This window comes from Pleuronectes platessa, chromosome 23 (genome assembly GCF_947347685.1).
Source record: "Pleuronectes platessa chromosome 23, fPlePla1.1, whole genome shotgun sequence".
NCBI lineage: Eukaryota > Metazoa > Chordata > Actinopteri > Pleuronectiformes > Pleuronectidae > Pleuronectes > Pleuronectes platessa.
This window is the reverse complement of record NC_070648.1, coordinates 10,233,324-10,252,006: the sequence shown is the minus strand read 5'-3', so window position 1 is coordinate 10,252,006 and position 18,683 is coordinate 10,233,324. Positions and strand designations below refer to the sequence as shown.

General features: G+C 43.4%; 1 protein-coding gene across 3 annotated transcripts in view; it reads left to right on the top strand.

The window, feature by feature from the left end:
• Positions 1–18,683, top strand: part of kdm6ba (lysine (K)-specific demethylase 6B, a) — an 86,190-nt gene that overhangs the window by 37,892 nt on the left and 29,615 nt on the right. The window contains exon 1 of one of the 3 annotated variants that reach the window (XM_053415741.1): positions 1,940–2,605. The exons of the other annotated variants lie outside the window; for them this stretch is intronic. The gene's annotated coding sequence lies outside the window, so the exon portion shown is untranslated. Of the gene's footprint in view, positions 1–1,939; positions 2,606–18,683 lie in introns of those variants that run through there. 3 annotated transcript variants of the gene reach the window in all.

The following is an 18,683-nucleotide window of genomic DNA, read 5'->3' as shown; positions in this document are numbered from 1 at the left end:
CTCTCTGGAATTTCATCTTCCTGCACGTGGCTGACACTCAAGAGGGCATGCCTTTTGTGTATGTGTGTGTGTGTGTGTGTGAGAGAAAGAGAAGAAAAAGGCCAACAAGTGGGCATTACTTGTTCCACTGTCCCAGCCTGTAAGCTCTGTAGAACTCAAACAAAGTTACTGTGCTCACAGTTAATGCACTTTGTACTGACATATTCAATAACCTACACAGCAGTGAAATATGCACTGGACAAAGGATTAACTGTTTTGAAACATAATATTTGACTTTCTAAATGTTATTTTGATTCGATTAGGTTGCTCGATAAAAAAAATTTAAGTTTGACCCTAAAAACCCTTTCACACTAGACAAAAACCTACACGCCCCTAACATCTGGCTCTTGTCTTCACTGGGACAGGGTACAATTGGCATTTACTCCCGGGTCAAATGAGTCTGCAGTAGTCACCGGTATTTATCATCTCCAGCTCCAATGGACACTGACGGAAACACAACACCCTAGTTGACCTGCCAATTTTCACCCTGTTTTCCGCACCATGCTATGACATGCATAAAAGGTCTGGATCTCGGTGTGAAAAGTATCAATTGTTTAAATTATTTGAGTTTCTTTTACTGACAAAGGAAACAGATAAGATATTTTGTTATTTGCAACATTGGTATGACAGTGAGGTGAGACAGCTTCTCCAGATATGAAAAAAACTATGTTTTGCAAAATATGTCAGACCAGGCGAGAACATAGAAATGACTCTTAGTGCTCAAACAAACTTGCCAGACCAGTAGGTAGCCATAGAGTCCTGATCAGTGATCTGTCAAATACCAGAGAACAATGCTGTGGTCAGAAAGATATTGGGTGAGGCAGACACCTGTGAATTCTGGTAATGTGGTACACTGATGGTAGATTTAGATGCAAACTTACTTGCAGCTAGACCTAGAAGTGCAAAAAAACCATAGAGAAACAGGTATATAGCCGTCATTGTTGTTTTTTATGGCACATGCTCATTACACAAACAAGGTAAGCTGTGATGTCATCGTTTCCCAAGTGTTCCATTTTACAGTTTTTGAACCTCAACACATTTGTGGATGACAGTTTTATAAATAATAGACCAACTTCCTGGGAACTTGTACACACTTAGTTTTTTTTTCCAGCTATACAAACAGGTTCAGATAGTCGCGCTGGGTTTCTGATCATGTGACTTCTTGCACTGTAATGACTTTAAGGTAAAAAAAAAAAAAAAAAAGACTCCTGGAAATTAGAAAGAGGAAACAGCAGTAACGCAGCCATCTAATCTCATCTAATTGATTGAATTTGCAACAGAAATTAGATGTAGTAAATCCATTATGCTGTCAGAAGTCAGTAAATGGAGACATAAAGTTGGTAACTCTCCCAGTGGCCAAGTTGCCCCAGATTTGTGTCGGAGCCATTGTTCTCGCAGAGCCACATGTTCGCCGCTTTTTACTCGAAAGCCTCATCACCGACTTCACACATCTGTTAATGCGGAGATGTCGCGGTAATAAATTCACATCTGCGAAACGACGCACACTGTGTTCTTATAACCCTGATCGAAGGTTATCTGCATGTCTATCGATTTTTTTTTTTTAAATCATCAGCGTGTGTGCGTGCACTCTAGGTCAAAGCATTTTTCCATCGGGCTTACATCACACTAATGAAGAAGAGATATCGAGGTAGAGAGCGAACACAGAGGCTCCTTCTGCTCTCCAATCCCATCTGTTTGACACACAGAGGGAGGGAGGCGAAGGATGGAGAGAGGGAGGGAGAGAGGGAGGGAGGGAGGAGTGGTAGACGAATGAAAACGAGGCCAGATCAGGCTGAGGGAGGGGTGGGGGTGGGGGGGGGTGGTGGAAAGGGGGGAGGTGCTGTTTAGAGAAAGGCAGGGAGTGAAAAAAAAAAATCAGAGAGAGGCAGGCTGGGGGGTTGGGCTCTGAGCCTGTGCATGAGCGTATGTGTGTGTGTGTGTGTTGAGAGAGAAAGAGAGAAAGCAGAAGCAAATGTGTGTTGTGTATGTTTGTGTGCGTGTGTGCGCTCACTCTGTTCCTTTCCTTTCTTTGTTTGACTACTGAGTGGGAAAAAAGCGAGACAGAATATAGAGATAGACAGAGTGAGGAAGAGGAACAGACAGAAGAAGAGGATCTAAAACGAGAGTCACTTTTATTTTTCTAGAGAGGGAGAGAAGAGGAAGAAAGACAAAGAGGATTTCTATTTTGGTCCCTTTTTTTCTTTTTTTTCCCCTTTCAGGCTGCAGAATACGAAAAAAAATAACATAAAAAAATAACAACAACAACAGTGCTGCATGCTTTTGACAACAGTGTCATATTCAGGGGCAGTGTGTGTTTTGTGTGTTGGCTCGGTGCGCGTGTGTGCCGAGGAGGTGGGGGGAGGCAGCCCGTGCAATTTAAAGGGAAAATACAAGGCACACACAAAGCTGGGAGAGCAGGCAGGAAGGCAAGGCAGCAGGAAAGGAAAGGAAAGGTGGTGGGAATCTGCTGAGCTGGCTGACTCTTTAACCAACAACCCTCTTTTGGATTTTACTCCACCGAGCCGACCCTGTGTCTCGCTGTGCGCTCAGCCTGAGCCTGGCCACGGTAAGACGAGCTTCCTATCCACAATCTTTCAGCTGTTTCACCGCTGCCGCTCTGCAGACAAAAGCCGGAGAAAGTTGCCGTGTGTATGTGTGCAGATGGAGAGGAGCTAAGCTAAAGGCTGGAGCTAAGGCTAAAAGGCGTGAGGAATGCAGCACAAAGGGAGCTTGTGTGCTCCAGCTGGGGCTGTGTGTGAATGTGTGTGTCTTTGTGGACAGTCTTGAATGTTTATGTCACGGGGCTTCCTAAACTTTTGCATGTGAGGGATGCCCCGAAATAGACGAGCACCGGGCTACAGAGCCACTTTACGGACAAAGATTTCTGGAGGATTGTGAACCGAAGGGGGAGAGATTGAAAGCTTCTGTCAGAAACCATATGTATTCTACACATACTTCTAGTGCTTTACATGAAAGCAAATATCCTGAACCTAAACTGATTGTCATGTTACTGGGAGACCAAAGAAAACCCTGTCAGGGGAAACTGTGGAGGTGGTTCATGTCAGAGCAGGGCGATTTAAATGCCCTCGTTGACTCCACAGCAGCTGGTTCCCCCGGCGCAGAAAACAAAACACAAAAGTAGTTAATTTTGCACTGCCCTGTTTCTTTCTTTCCTCGTGTCTTATCCTTGTCAATCCTTCATCTTTTCCACTCCAAGTCTTTCCTGTATTTTTCACCTTCACTTAAATGCCACTTTGCACAAAAGGTCGCTGTCTTTCTTTTCTCCTCATCTGCTTGTCTCTGCTCAGATCTCTTCTCTGTTTTCATCTCTGCATCATGAAATAAGAAGGTGATTGTATTGAACACAGGTCTTGTGACTTTTTCTCCAGAAGCATTAATCAGTGAATACCTAGCTCCTCTGCGCTTGTGCACACACACACATACACACACACACACACACACACACACACACACACACACACACACACAGAGAGATGCCGGCTCCTATTAGCATCTTACACATTGTACTAGTTAAACACACAAACAAAGTGTGAGTTTTACTGTCCAGTAGTGGTCTGGGGTCTTGTTCTTGTCAGTAGTCTAGTCTGCGGTTAGACCCTGTGCGCGGTTGTGTATGTACGTGCGTGTGCCTGTGCGTGTTCGTTACTCACATGTGAAGAGCTAATAGGATCCAGCGTTTTGTGTGTGTGTGTGTGTGTGTGCGTGCATGCTCCTCCCTGAGCGAGTCTGTGAGAAATACAACACTTGTGCCGGCGTCTGCCTGGAGCTAATATTGGTGTCAGTATGTGAGTGTGCACATGCGTGTGTGTCCGTGTCTTTGTGCGTGCCTATGTGTGTGCATGGGCCTGTCCTAATTAAGCCCCCCCCCCCCCCCCCCCAGTTTTCAAACCAACACAAACATTCCTAAAATAAAAGGCTCACTAGAAAGCCATCTCACGCATACTACTGTAAACCGATCCCAACAGCACTCCTCCAAACACACACTCACACACACACACACACACACACACACAAGTGAGCACCCAGCCTGCGCAAACCCACTTACACACACATTGCAAATCACTCCTACTATTCCCTACCCTTCCTGTTACCCCTGGGGAATTTCTCCCTTTCTCTCTCTTCATTACTTCATTTCCAGCGGAAGTAGAGCGTCTTCTTCTCTCTGATATTTCTTCCCTCTTTTCTTTTTTTTTTTTTTATTCTTCCACCACTTCCTGTCCAGCTGCGATTATCCAATAGTGGTGTGCCAGGCGTGGTTCAGCTGGGGTCGCCTGCTGTGGACTGGAATACATCATAGCTGCAGGCTCGCTCTCTGACATAGCCATGCCCTATTAGGAAATACTGTACACAGGACACAGCCAGTTCTAATGCTGTGCTAATCGGTTTAGACTGTGCCACTAGTTCCCATTCTGAATATAGAATATGATGTAATACAGGAGAATATGATGGGACATAATACAATACTTTATTTTGTGGCACAATAACATCATCAACATCATCAAAGAGTTATCTTATAATTGATCAATTAGAATAAGTTGTGGTATAATCGTTTAAGGAATAAAGCAACAAATATTGTGGTAGAATATAACTGACTATGAGATACATTTTACATATATTTCTATAAATATAGGAAAATTTGCTTTCCATTATTGTCTAACTGTCATCCCATTTTAGAAAGCAGATTATTGTGTGGTCCACAGTAAACAAAAAGAGAGGGAACAAAATAATACACATAAATCCAAGTTTCGCGAAGTGATATATTATCAAAGCTTCTATAATGTGCAAGACAGATTCCACGACTTTCCATTGTAGCTGGGATGTTTTGTCTCTGCAGGCCACAGTTTTGCAAAGTCATTAATTGGGGGAGGGGTGACCTGGCCCAGCTGCGAGTGAATGTCTGAGTTTTGCTGATACAGATAAAATATGGGAATGAGGCCTGTGATGACAGTTGATTCTGGAGCTGTCTGTGTAGCAACAAGCCATTTCCTGCATTAGAAGCTATTAGGACGCCACCCAAACCTTCCACCCCCTTCTGTCACCCACCAAGGCCTGTGTTTCTCTACAGATGTGCACGCAAACACACACACATACACACACACACACACACACACACACACACACACACACACACATACACACAGACACACAGACACAGGAGGTAGTGGGGAGAGGGGCTGTGTTTTTGTGATTGAATTTGTATGTGCATGTGTGCTGCTCTCCTTTTTACCCCTCCCCAGCCCTAGGGCAGTCCCCCCATGCCTGAAGGGGGGAGATTGTGCATTCATTGGAATGGAGGCTGAGATGGCAAGGGGGGGGAGGAGGGTGCGGGTGATTGAGTGTGCTGCCTGGAGAAGAAAAAGGGAGACGGAAGAAGAGAGAGAGAGAGAGAAGACGAGGGGGAGGGGTGTTCTGCCTTGTATTTAAAAACAGTAGGGAAAGGGGGAGGAGAAAGAGAGGAGCAGACAGGCAGGAGAAGAGGTTCAGGGGTGGAGGTGAGGGGGAGCTGGCTGGCTGACTGGCGCCATGGCTGGGTTGTGTCTGTGGTGAGAGGGGCTGGAGCTGGGCTAATAACAACCCATGTCAAAATAATAATGTGAGACACTTTCATGTAAATAAATGTCTGTTAGTTACTCTGATTGATTGAATGTTGTGTTCATTCAACCTAGAGCCAGTTGATTAAAGCTCTTAGATCTGCACCTCTGTAGTGCAGCGGAGCTTTAAGATGGGACAAATTACACAGGAAGAAATTAGTAAAACGTTTTAGTTAAAAAACGGGGAAAAAAAGGTGTGTCAATGTATTTTTCTATCAAATACAGGAACTGATCGAATTATGCAATTATATTCAGATTGTAAGTTACAGCTACAAACAGTGTGTTTAAAGAAAATGATGGTTTGTGTTGATGAAATATATTCCAAATATTTAGTTTTTAGTTTGAAACAATACAAGCGTAACTCAACTGTGTCTAGGTAGTGGGAGGTACCATTTGGACTTGTGTTGTCTCCCCAGCATGTCCAAGGTTCAGTGTGGTTAATTCAATAGTGCATATACGTTGGGACAGGTTTTAACTATGTTTTTACAATACAGTCACCTATTCAGAGCATATTTGCCTGAATTTGTGTTAATTCCTTGAGGATCCTGGCTCTATTGCAAATAGCACAGCACATATTCAGACACATACATAAATACAGTAGCTGCATCTTATTCAGTGGCTTAATGGTCTAGTCTGACTTTATCTATGACTACAGACTAGTTTTAAAGTCAAAAACACAGTTTGTTAAGACACAGAGGGATAAGGCTTAGGTGGTTAATTCTATTATGCAGCGTAAAAGGGCTCAGAGAGATTAGCTTTGGCCTTGGAGCTAATTTCCACCATAGAAACTAGAAGTGGCTGTATATGATTAGCAGAGAGTAAGACAAAGAGAGAGATGGAGACATGATGAAAGACAGAGACTCAACAGTGTGGTGGAGGGTCAGATCCACGTGCTGCAGCCTGACTCCCTTATTTATTCAGGTTGGCCTGGATCTGAGCTTCAGACGCACAAGAGAAAGAAGTGGAGATGGAGTGATGTCTGGGAGAATGGGAAAAAGAGTCATGCTGAGACATTTTGAATGCACACACACACACACACAAACACACACATTCTGGCAGAGGTAGAATGCTGAGTGTGCAAATGGATTCTTTGTGTGATTGGGATAGAATGGATTTAGTTGATTTAGGGTAATGGCTCCCAGTTGTCTCAGTCAGGAAAAGCGTGTGTCACTACTACCTGGAGGAGACAGGGGATTGGCAGGATGATAGAAGACAAAATCTATAACACAAAACACACACTTTACCACACAGAGATCGTGTGACAGAGGTTAGAGGTGACTAACGTCTGTGCCAGTCAGGTTGTGACTGACTGACACAGGTGTGTGTCTGTGTGTGTTTGCATGCAAGAGTCCTTAGTGCAAGGCAGATTTTATCTCAGTTTGGCAAAGGTCAACTGTTTATAGCGTCTCTTGCATGTGTGTGAAGGGCTGTAGATTGTTACAGTGTGCTCGCTCTCTACTAAAGGACACGGTGTTCCTTATAGCTCATGATGAAAGCAAAGGGAATGTGGAGTAGAAAGAGCAATGTTTAGTGGGGAAACACTAGAAAGAGGGTTAAGTTTTATAATTGATAATCTGTAGACAGTGTGCACATGTTTTTTCTTCATAATTGAAAACCTGTATGCAACTTTTCCTTGACAGTCTGTGTTTGTTCCTATTTCTCTTCTCAGCACGTCTTTTCTCCCCTGTTAATGATGCATGAATATCCCTGAGTAGGGATGTGTTTTCCCCTCTGTTGTCCAGTTTGTATTCATTATTAGCTCGTTGTAATGTTCATGATGTCTGAACTGAGACTCATCCTACTGTTGCATCGGGTAGAAGCAGCAGCTAAAGTGCACAAACACAGATTCACATAAACACTCAAGACAGTAGACTGATGCCCTGTGTCTTTAGTTCACCCTGTAATTACAAACAACAAATGTGCAGTCTCGTGGAACATTGCTGCTCTTGTGTTCTCATTCATTTTCTCTATATTTGTTTATGTATGGTCTTTGTCATTAAGTAATGTGGCCCAGCACCTTCTCGTTGTGTGTGTGTGCTTGTGAATGTGAGGGTGTGATAGTGTGTGCATAGACACAGACATTGTGCCCAGACCTCTTTTGTGAATGAAAAGGTGAGACTGTCACCAGGTCTGTCGGAGAGCTGGGTTCACCTGCAGGTCTGTGTTAATGTTACAAGACTTAAACACAGTCTTTAGGTGTGCCTTGTCTCACTGGTTTTTCTCCTGTGATATTTGTCTATTTACTCCAGGGCTGCTCTTATATAAACATGCAATTATGTGTATTTATTTAGACAATGAAGTAAAAAAGTTTATTTAAGTTTAAATCATTGCAACAGAATTAACATCTTACGGTTTTCAATGTCATACCAATCAGTCTTCTAGTTAAGTTACTAAACCTCCAGTCCGAGTCAAGTTTTGAGTCTTAGGTGTTCAAGTCAAAGATCCCAGGTCGAGTCCAGGAGTCGACTTGTATATTCAGCAGAAAACTAGCAACACAAGCATCCCATTGGGCTGAGGGGATGGAGCGGTCGTCCATTTCTTAAACGTTCAAGGTTCCTTATCAAATAATAATCGTCTTTAACTGCGGCAGCAAACACTCGGCTAGTGGTTGTGTTTGGTTTCAGGGGCAGCATCTTGCGTCACAGCGGTGCGACTAGGCCGTTCCATTTCAAATGCATCAGACAAATACGATCGTCCATTCATGAGCACCATTGTGCGTGGGTGACAAAGCTATTGAGCTAGCTGTCTTGGTCGCGGAGCTGCACTAGCCACAGTTGTTCAAAGTAGCTAGCGACGCAACGGTAAGGGCGGGACAAGCTGGTGACACAAGAGGAAAATTCTCCACTTGATACTCGGCAAACTGAATCACCTTGACATAACAAACACGTGCAAAGAGCCAATGAATCATGTGTGTTTGTGTATGATAACACACAAATTCAACTCTACATCTGGTTCGTACACCCGATAGTGCACGTCTGTGGCTGTTCATTAATCACTATATGTAAGACGCGCACACACACACTCCAGCCATGACATGCGAGTGACCCCGCAGTGACCTTAATCGATCCAGCTGATAGACTTACAGTAATGCATTAAAGCGATTGTGTTTCTGAGCAGATGGAGAGCTAACCAGAGAGGAAGAGGAGGAAGACATAGATGTCTGAAGGCTCTGACAGCTGGAGTTAACTGATCAGAGAGGACAGGGAAATTGTGCTTTGTAGATTATTTGGTTAGACGTCTAATCTCCCATCTTTCTCTCCTGCTCTTTCCTTTGAACTGCCTTCTTTCCTCTGTTCCTTCCCGTTCCCCTTTCTTTTTTCTAATCTCCCTTTTCTTCCTCTCTTTTACCTGCTCTTGCTTTCTCTGTCAACTGTCTCTTTAACCCGGTTCCACACTGAACCCTGACCTCTCTCACTTGTGTAACGTCTGTGCTTTTGAGTGCGCATGTGTGTCCCACCATGTCCCTCGCTCCACTTCTCCTCAATATGTGAATCACAAGTAACAGCTTAGCCACATAGGAGTCATTCATTTTTGGTAAGAAAGCTTTGAAATTTGAAAATTAATGACCAGCACAGTTTTCTACTCTCTTTTGCTTGCATTTTAACATATCTTAAGTGCAACTGTGCTGGTCGTGCATTACTTTAAATGAAAGGTCTATTAAATGTGTGTGTGGACAACAAGAGACTGAGAAATCAAAGCAGTGTCTTTCTTTGAGTGTTTTACGAGGATATCTGTTTCTCCGCATGAGTGTGTCTGGAGGGCAGCGAGTGCACTGTGACCTTTATGGGTCCGAGTGTGTAAATGTGTAAGTGTGTGTGTGTGTTTGCCCCAGACCGGTAACATGATCTGTCTCAAAGAGTCAGGCCCTCCATGGTCTGTCTGCACCCTCCCTCTCCTTCCCTCACACCAGTGTCTCTCCATATCCGTTCACAGCCATCTCTCCTTTCTGTCTTTCCCTTTTCCTGTTCTTTCATCCTCCTCTCCCTCATTCTGTTCACTTCTTCATCTCTTAACCCTAAATTTTAGATCTATGTCAATCAAATCCCAAAAGACCCACACCTCTTTCTTTCTCTCTGTCACGTACGCACACACACACACACACACACACACACACACACACACACACACACACTGATAGCTTTGATTGCAAAGATCAGAAGAGTGAGAAAGTGTGTGTTAGGGATCAGTATTGTAATCAATTTCCTCTGTTCCCTTTGTTTGGCCAGTGTTAGGGGTCTGGACGCTGCCTATACTGTACTGTGCCGATACAATATTGTATAGTGTATGTGGTGGGTGGGGCAGGGTGATGGAGGTCATGAGACAGGCTGACTCTCTCCCACAGGACTTCAATCACTTACGTGTTGAATTACAAGCATCACGGTGAGTGTACTTGATCCCCTCTCTGTCAGATAGCCGACACTGCATATTTATCCTTCTTCCCTGCACTTTCATTCAGCAGAAATATAGAATATCTGCAAAAAGGAAAAACTGAAGCTAAATATGTTCTTGAGACATTAAAAACATGAGTTAAAGTGGCTTTGGGAGTTGAGTAGCCTTAATAAAAGGCAGTAAGGTAATAAACTCCCACACTTATCAGCTAATGGCTAGAGACCGACATGTGTCTGTGTTGTTAAAATATCGGAGCAGTGTTTTGGCTGCTAAATAAATGTGCAGTCCAAACTGTAGCCCTCTACCCTCTCGTCGCCCAGTGCTACAAAATATTCCCTCAGAAATCAGATCTCAGATCAGGCTCAACCAACTCCAGTCCTCTGGGTATTTTATTCAAGGTTACTAATCAAACTGGAGGTTAAAACACAGAGCTGAGGGCACTGTGTGGTGTTTGTGCATAGTGTTTGCAGTTTCCTGGAGCCTCATACAGTGTGTCTCTGGTATAAGGTGCCATATGGCGGCTGTATTGTCCCACAGTGTAAACACAGCTAGCTGCCTCCGGTGGCTGAATAGGTGAACAGCAGTCCTCCAGCAGACACAAAAAGCCCTAATAGGAGGATCACATTCACCGCTAGTGCATTAATATGGCTATTAGGCGCATTGGGATTCATGGTGTGTTATTTGTAAGGCACATTAGTGTCGATGTTAGAGCATGATACCCAGACTATTAGTGATGTTAAGTTGGTGATTTTGAAGTCTCTTAGCGACCCCTCACATTACATTGCTGCTGGTAGTTGTGATAAAAAAAAAAAAATTCTAAAACTTTTATAAATATTGAAATCAGATCATATACTTAATAAAAAGGAGTCATCATTATTGACACTATACAACAAATCTGCTACAATACAGTTTTTTTAATATATGTCCATATATATCACAACCCTTTAGTTACTTTTCATGTGGTTGGCTGATAAAGCAGAGTAATGCTGATGTGGTCGTCTGAGGCAGAGACACAAAGAGGGAGATAAAAACGAAAGGAGAGGGCAGGTACTGAACATTGCACATCATAAATAAAATGTCAAACACTGGTGCATGCTAGCCAGTGCTCAGGGTAGCGTGAAATCTGCTCTCGCCCCCTCCTTTCTTATCTTCCCTCCCGATCACACTCCCTCTCTTGCTCTTTGTGCGTGTGCATGTGTGTGTGCATGTGTGTGTACGTATGCGTGTGTGCGTCTGTGTGAGCGCACAGGGTAATTGAGGTGTGTGACCTTGCTGTAGGCCTGGCAGGTGTGAAAAGAGGGATGGAGGGAGGCAGGGGATGAGATGAATGGGAGGGGGTAGTGTGAAGGGATAGACGGATGGATGGAAGGCTGTGCTGTTATATGTTGGCACACTGATAGCCTGCCTGCATGCATATATGTATGGTAATGTTTGACATTCTGTGGTGAAAAGAAATACAAGCCTGTGTGTGTGTGTGTGTGTGTGTGTGTGTGTGTGTGTGTGTGTGTGTGGGTGTGGGTGGAAACATTTGTCTGCTGTAAGGTCTCGTGCGTGGGTGTGTGTGCTATTCCATGGCATATATAATTTTCTATATGTGCGTTTGAATCTAATTCACATGAAATGGTTGAATGTAGCATTTTTAAACATCAGTGTCCAATTGTGTTGTCAGAGTAAATATTAAATACTATACCAGTGACCGAAATTGATTTTATTATTTCATAGAATTTCTTTTACTACCATGAAGACTAATCCACACTGTTTCGTCCTGCCTCAAACGTGAGGATGAATGTTGTTATTTTACCGTCTGTTCTTTCCCAGTGATTTTCTGAAGCTTTACAGAAGAAAATAACCATGTTAGAGGCATGATTTCCTGTGAGTCCATTCCCTGCTGCTATTGGGAGATCAAATTAATATCTACCTGTGCAGCGCCCCCCTTCTGTCCTCTGCTGTAAAGACCTGGTGACACACATTGTAATGCTCGTAGACTGTTAAATGCCAATATTCACATTCTCTACAGCAGTCACAGATAGCTTGACACGTGGTAGTGTTCCTACTAAATTGTCTACATGTGGTCTACATGTATGGATATGGCCTTCACGTGAGCAGTGTACAATCTGTGGACAACATCAGACTTGCAGATTACTTTTTTAACTGTGCAGATGCTGAAAGTATCTTTTAACCAGCTTTCCAGTAACAGGCATTGATGTTACACGCTGCTCCTTTAACATGAAATCTTCTCCACACTGGGCCTCAGTCTCTCCAGAATGGTGTGGAAACCGAGCAGAGAGTCAGCAAGCTCTCCCATCCTCATCCTCTCTTCCTCTTCTTCCTCTCCTCTATCCTCCCATACCCTCCTCCTCTCCTCCATTACCCCTCCCCCTTCTGCACAGTAGCAAAGTGCATCTGTGTCACTGGGTTCTGGCGTCCCAGTGTAACCCACCGCCCCTCTCATAACAGTGCAATATCTCTCTCTCTCTCTCTCTTTCTCTCTCTCTCTCTCTCTCTATCTCTCTCTCTCTGTGCGTGTCCTTTTGTGGCATAGACTGTCATCCCCGATCTCTTCATCTGCTCTCCCTCCACCTCATTCCTCAACTCCGCCTGCTTCGCCTTTTGCCGCCATCCTCTTTTTCTCTTTAATTAATGTGTGTCAAGCTTTTTAATTTCTCTCCCTCTCGCTCACCCCATCCTACAGCACTAACAAACATACACATCTCTGCTGTCTCTCTGCTGCTTCCGTCTTCCTCATGAAGCGCACCCACAAACTGTGCATACTTTAATAGAGCCAAGCTCCTGAGCTGGTTGCAGCATGCATAATCTATCTGCTCATGCAGAATGTGAACAGTGCACTTTTTTGCACTTGAAGATGTGTGTGTGTGTGTATGTGTGTTTGAGGCCCCAGGCTCCACCCTCCAGAGAGAGAGAAAGACAGGTGTGGACCAGATTGAGTTCCACCTCATTTCCTCTGCCCAGTGCAGCTGGTCAAGGACACACAATTGCACAAACACACACACACAGGCATGTCTTCAACACATGGTTTTAAACACACTTAAAACACAAGGACAGAGACGGGCATACTGCACATCCCTCAAACAAAGGCAGTGCAAGATGTAGAGGGATCAAATGCAGCATTAGCATAAACTGTGTGTGTCCGTGTGTGTGTGTCCGTCTGTGTGTGTCTGTGTGTGTGTGTGTCCGTGTCCATAAGACTGCACTGGAATTTATATGTAGTAGGATTAAAGCAATAATTACAGCATGATTGACAGTGTATTTCGACAGATGTGCAAATGGTGGAATTCCAAACTTGCCATATCTCAAGGGTGTCCCTTTGAATATTATATTCATACTGTATCTAATAAACACACACATATAGACACATGCACATCATTAGAGTCACCATTACAATATGTACTCCCCGTTGACATCAGCAACTTTTATAAGACTCAGGAGAGTAGGTCATTGGCCGTCAAAAGATTCTAAAACTCCCAACAATTTTCCCACACTTTTGAATCTAAAATGTTTCCTTCCAGCTGATTTATGTTAAGTACAACAGAGTGAGATTCAATCTTATATCACCAACTTTACAATCAGCCATGGGTAACCAGTTCAAAGTGTTCTAAAATGATTTATTCCCACTAAGGTGTCCATAAATTAATGTGGTAGAAAAGTTGCAAGATTCAAAGTCTTCAGGACACATATTTTCTGATGTGGCAAGGAATGACATGATAAATTATTTTTACCTGTTTAAGATGAGACAGAGGATGTGATATGTTTCCCTTCCACCCCATGAAGAAGATTTATGCAGAGCTGCGACACATTGCATTCTCTTCTGCTTTCTGTTTTCCCGCTTGACTTAGTTTCTTTGTGATGGCATTTCCACTTTGATAGATATTACACACTGAAGTGTGACAGGTAAGACTGGGAGTGGCTCACCACCGCAACACATATACACACACACACACACGTATGCTCACACATGCTCACACACAGCCTATAGTCTGTAGTATCTGACCAGTATGTGGTGGTGGTGGTGGTGGTGGGGGGGTTCTGTTGTGGCACATACACAATTCAGGAAGTGTGGGGTCACAATGTCTAGATGGAAGCCAGGTGCCCCCCTTCTCCTTTAAACACCCAAACACTGATACAAACACACGCTGTGTTTGTGTGTGTGTGTGTGTGTGTGTGTGTGTGTGTGTGGTCCTGTGAAAATGGTATGAGCCACCATGTGTGGATCACGTGTGTCACAGTTGGATAAAGAAGTCTTTGTGAGCAGATGCAGAAGACACAGCTCAAGTCACACACATCTACTTGCACACCCCTACACACACAGTCAGCCATGTGAACACACTGTACTGCTCTTTTCATTTTGCTGTGGCTCAGATCACTTTTATTCTTAAACGACTCAACGAGTGTAGCTGGTTTCAAATTTGAAATATCCTTTTAACCTTTAAGATCTTATAGGTATGAAATGATTGTGGTTTGGAGCAAACACATACACACCCACACACCCCCACACACACAAAGCTGTGTAATTATGAAGTCCTGTGCTGAGTCACTCCTTTCAGCATGTGACAGTTGCTCAAATGGTCTTGTGCAATTGGATGGTACAGTCTTGAGCCTCTGCACAGGTATTAGGGCTTGTCCGACCACTCTCCAGCTCTCTATCAGTTACACAGGACAATTGGCCACAGAGAGAGTTTAACACTGTTTTCACATATGAACCTCACACAATGGCCTGGACTTGCCCTCTCACACGTGTAGCACACAACTGGTTGTGTCCTTGTGTGCCGTGTTCTCACTCACTGGAAATAGTCAGCTGGTTCAGGAGAGCGATTGGAACTGGGTAGGGCGTGCAAGAGGAAGAACAGAAACGCCATCAACATAAACGCGTGGTCTCTGAGAAATCTCTAGACCTGTTGTGTTTACACCTCGGCCTAGACAATAAACTGACTTTGTACTTAGGGAAGGTAAAGTCTGTTCAGCGGTTTAACTGATTTGCTTTCACAAATACACCTCCTCCAGGTAATGTTCAGGTTTGTTGTGCATGTGTGTAAGAAGCTTTCAAGTGCATCCAAGGATAACGCCTTCAGCATTTAGCACACAACACACTGTGAGCTCCTTTACAGTTTATGAAAATACTGTTGTTATGATTCATTATCAGGGTTCTACCACTTACCACCTTCAACGAAGAGATCACTTTCTTTTCCTCTTTTTCCAAAGTGTTTATTTTGGTTAGGACGCCCCGGGCCACATTTCTCAGACAGCGTATGTGTGCATTTGCATGCTTCAAGCGAGTTTAGGCATGTTAACTGCGGGCTCTTCCTCATTCTACTGTTGTTTTTGGCTGTCGGGAGTGGGTCATTAGAAACAATCTCCTGTTCTCAGACACTTTTGTCTGGCTGACAACAGTGTAACTTTTATGAGATATAAACTTGAGCGAATAAGAACAGCCAGTGTCACTTCAGGTCTCTTCGCCAGTTGAATGTGACTATCTGATTATTAAAAAGTCATGATGCCGCATTTCTGCCGCCCAGTCTGTTAAAGCCGATGTTTTTAGATCAATACAGCCAGATGTGAGTTTTTAGATTTTCTCTCTAGGCAGTCAAAGGACAGTTTCGATTAATAAATGTAAAGATAAATAAACACCTGGAATATCCATAAAATAAAATTTGTTGTAACAAAGTTCAGGAGTTTGGTTTTGCACTTGGTTTTGTTAGATGCTGTTTTTAGGGGTGGAAAGGACGACTCATAGTTTGATGAGAGTTTTATTTTGGATTGACGTCACAAGACGTCAATGCTGCTGTGGCTCTAAACTCAGCTGTGAGGGACATGCACTGCTAGACTGCTGTGGTTTGTTTGCGCGTGCATGTTTGTGCGTGTGTATATGAGAGGGAGAAAAAAGTCAGCGAAGGTAAAATCAGTGAATGGCAAGTGTTAATGGGTCTAATTTTTCAAGCACTCGTGTACACGTTTATTCAAACAACTCACACACACACCATCATGTTCACAGGTCCGGGTTTTGGAAGCAGTCGGGCTGTTTTCATTAGCTGCTGTCTAGACGATTTATTATCAACTGCTTATTCCTGTCTTCTCTTTCGTTTTTCTGGTTGTGCACTCACTGCTGCTGGGTTTTCAGACATTCTCAGGGTGTGTGTCTGTGTTGTGACTCTGGTTAGTTAGTTTATCTGTCGCACTCCTCTTCATGTGCTTGTCATTTTCCTGCTTGTCTCCTTAGAGAGAGGAAGTCTGTCACTTGTCTGTCACTTCATCTATTCCTCCGTTTCGTGTGTGTGTGCGTGCGTGTGTGTGTGTGTGTGTGTGGGAGTTGGAGGTGGGTGTGATGGTTTCAGAGCCAGACTTGGTTTTTACCGTGACCTTTTGCAAAAGCCATGTGGCAGAAGTTCACTGAGCCAAGCAGCCCCGACCACAGACGACCTGTTACTCCTCCTCACTCTTCGTAGCTCTGCCAGTCTTACTGCCTTTCTCACATGCACTTACAAATAATACGTCCTCCACCCAGTTTGATCTTTAATATCGGGTTACAATACAAACATGTCTGATAGTATTTGCTTAAACACACAAGTTTTATTAACTTTTTGGGTTTGAGGGGGTAGAGGAGATATAGAAAGAAACCTTAGTCTGAAAAGTTTTCACAAACCAGCTGAAAAGGATCCACTGCAATCTGTAAACTGGGCGAAAGTGAGCGAATAAGGCAAATAACCACCCAAGTGTCAGTCAAACATTGCCCTCATATATATATATGTATAAATATATATATATATATATATGTCCTTATCTACCCGCTTCCTGATTTAACACACAAGTTCAGGATGCGGTGCAACAGCATTCCAAGGAAATAAACAAGAGTCCCATCTCATGACTAGCGCCTGCTGAACACGGATCATCATAAACACACACCCCACGGCAAGTTACATTGTTGCAAGTTCACTTGAGGATTTAATCTGTGACTTTAAGTGACTGCCTTTAAACACATAACAGCAAGCACAGCAGACAAACGTCCATGGCACAAAGAGAGACACACACACAGTGAATCTACACTGAAAGACAATAAAGACAAAAAACCAAGTCTTTTACCACCACTCTTGTAGAAGGCCACTATTTGATTTGTGTGCGTGTGTGTGCAGTTGTGAAGCCTGTTGCCCCAACATGAAATAACCAGTGAATCACCAGTGACTAAGGACTTGAGCAGCTCAATCATGGCTATTTTACTCACGCCATGCAGGCTCACGCACGTTTTGCCAAAAGGTGAATGTGTTAATCAGATTTGACTTTGCACCAGCTTAAGTATGTGCAGCATTCAGAGAAGCAGCAACACAGTACTCGTTTAAAAAGAAACACAGGTGGTCATGTGTGTTCTGTGTGTACGCAGCATGAAACCGGTGTGATGCTTGTACATTTACCTTATTATGGGTGTTAAGGAGCAAGCACCCTGGCAGCCAAAAACTCCTGCTTGAATTGCCATGATTCTCTCATCCCCTTTGTTTACTGTCAGCCTCTTCACAGTCAGCTGTTTCAGATGACAAATATTAAAAGGCGATGATTCCAAGTATACCATGTATAGGAAGTAAAATGAATTGACAAAAAGAAAAAATACTTAGTAAAGATATGTTCAGACCCTTCATTTGTTACAATTAAACCACATTTTTCAAACCTTAACAGTGTTTCATCAGAAATTAGCTGCAGTTTAATGAAGCGTCATCCATCAAATTACTGCATTGACCAAAAGAAATGATTACTTTTTAATACAAACTGAATATTTCTGCTGTAAACTTTGTAGAATTAAAACCCTTCTGCTACCATCTTTTTCACCAACTAGACTAGACTACTTTCTGCTTTCACCTTGGCAATAGACACAGCGAGTTTGGACTGAATGGCAGGTTAGACAAATCTTTTTTTATTTCCTGCTCCAGCCCTGCTCTGCTTTCACTCTCTCCTCAGCCCTCTTTCGCTATCTTGTTTTTTCCTCAGTTGTTTCATCTTTTGTTTGCCCAAGGCCTTCTCTCCGTCTTCCATCCCTCTCTACCTCTTCATCTCTTCTGCTCTTTACCTCTGAGCAGAGTCTCTGTTACTCCACCCCTCTACCCCTCTCTCTGTGCTGGTTAATGTCAAAGGGAGAAGCTCCCACTGGTTAACCTTTACATACAGAAGTCACTGTTAGTATCTTTCTATCTCTCACTCCACCCTTCTTTATACAGGTTCTCCCTTACATGGTCTCTTTATCTGTTTCTAGATTGTTATACAAATACAGTTAAAAGGTGTATTTCATTACCCTTTTCTCTAATTTTGTTATTTTCATTCACCTCACCATGCTCCCTCCTGTCCACCCCCTCTCAAGGTCTCTCTCTTTCACTGTCTCGAAACCCTCCCCCTTTCTCCTCTTGCCACATTCCTGATATTGATCAAGGTCAAACTATTCTGTCAAATCTTGTGACATTTATTCAATGTGTCTTGAAAAAATATTGACCCCTGCAACAGACACTCGCCTGTTCTGCCTCGTCGCTCAAAATACACCCACATTCTCTCTTGCCCATCGACATACCACACGTACACAAATGCACAGAGCAGGTTTACTCCTTTCCAGTGCTACCAGCTGTGGCCCTTTAGGTGGTGTGGCCTTTGACCCTG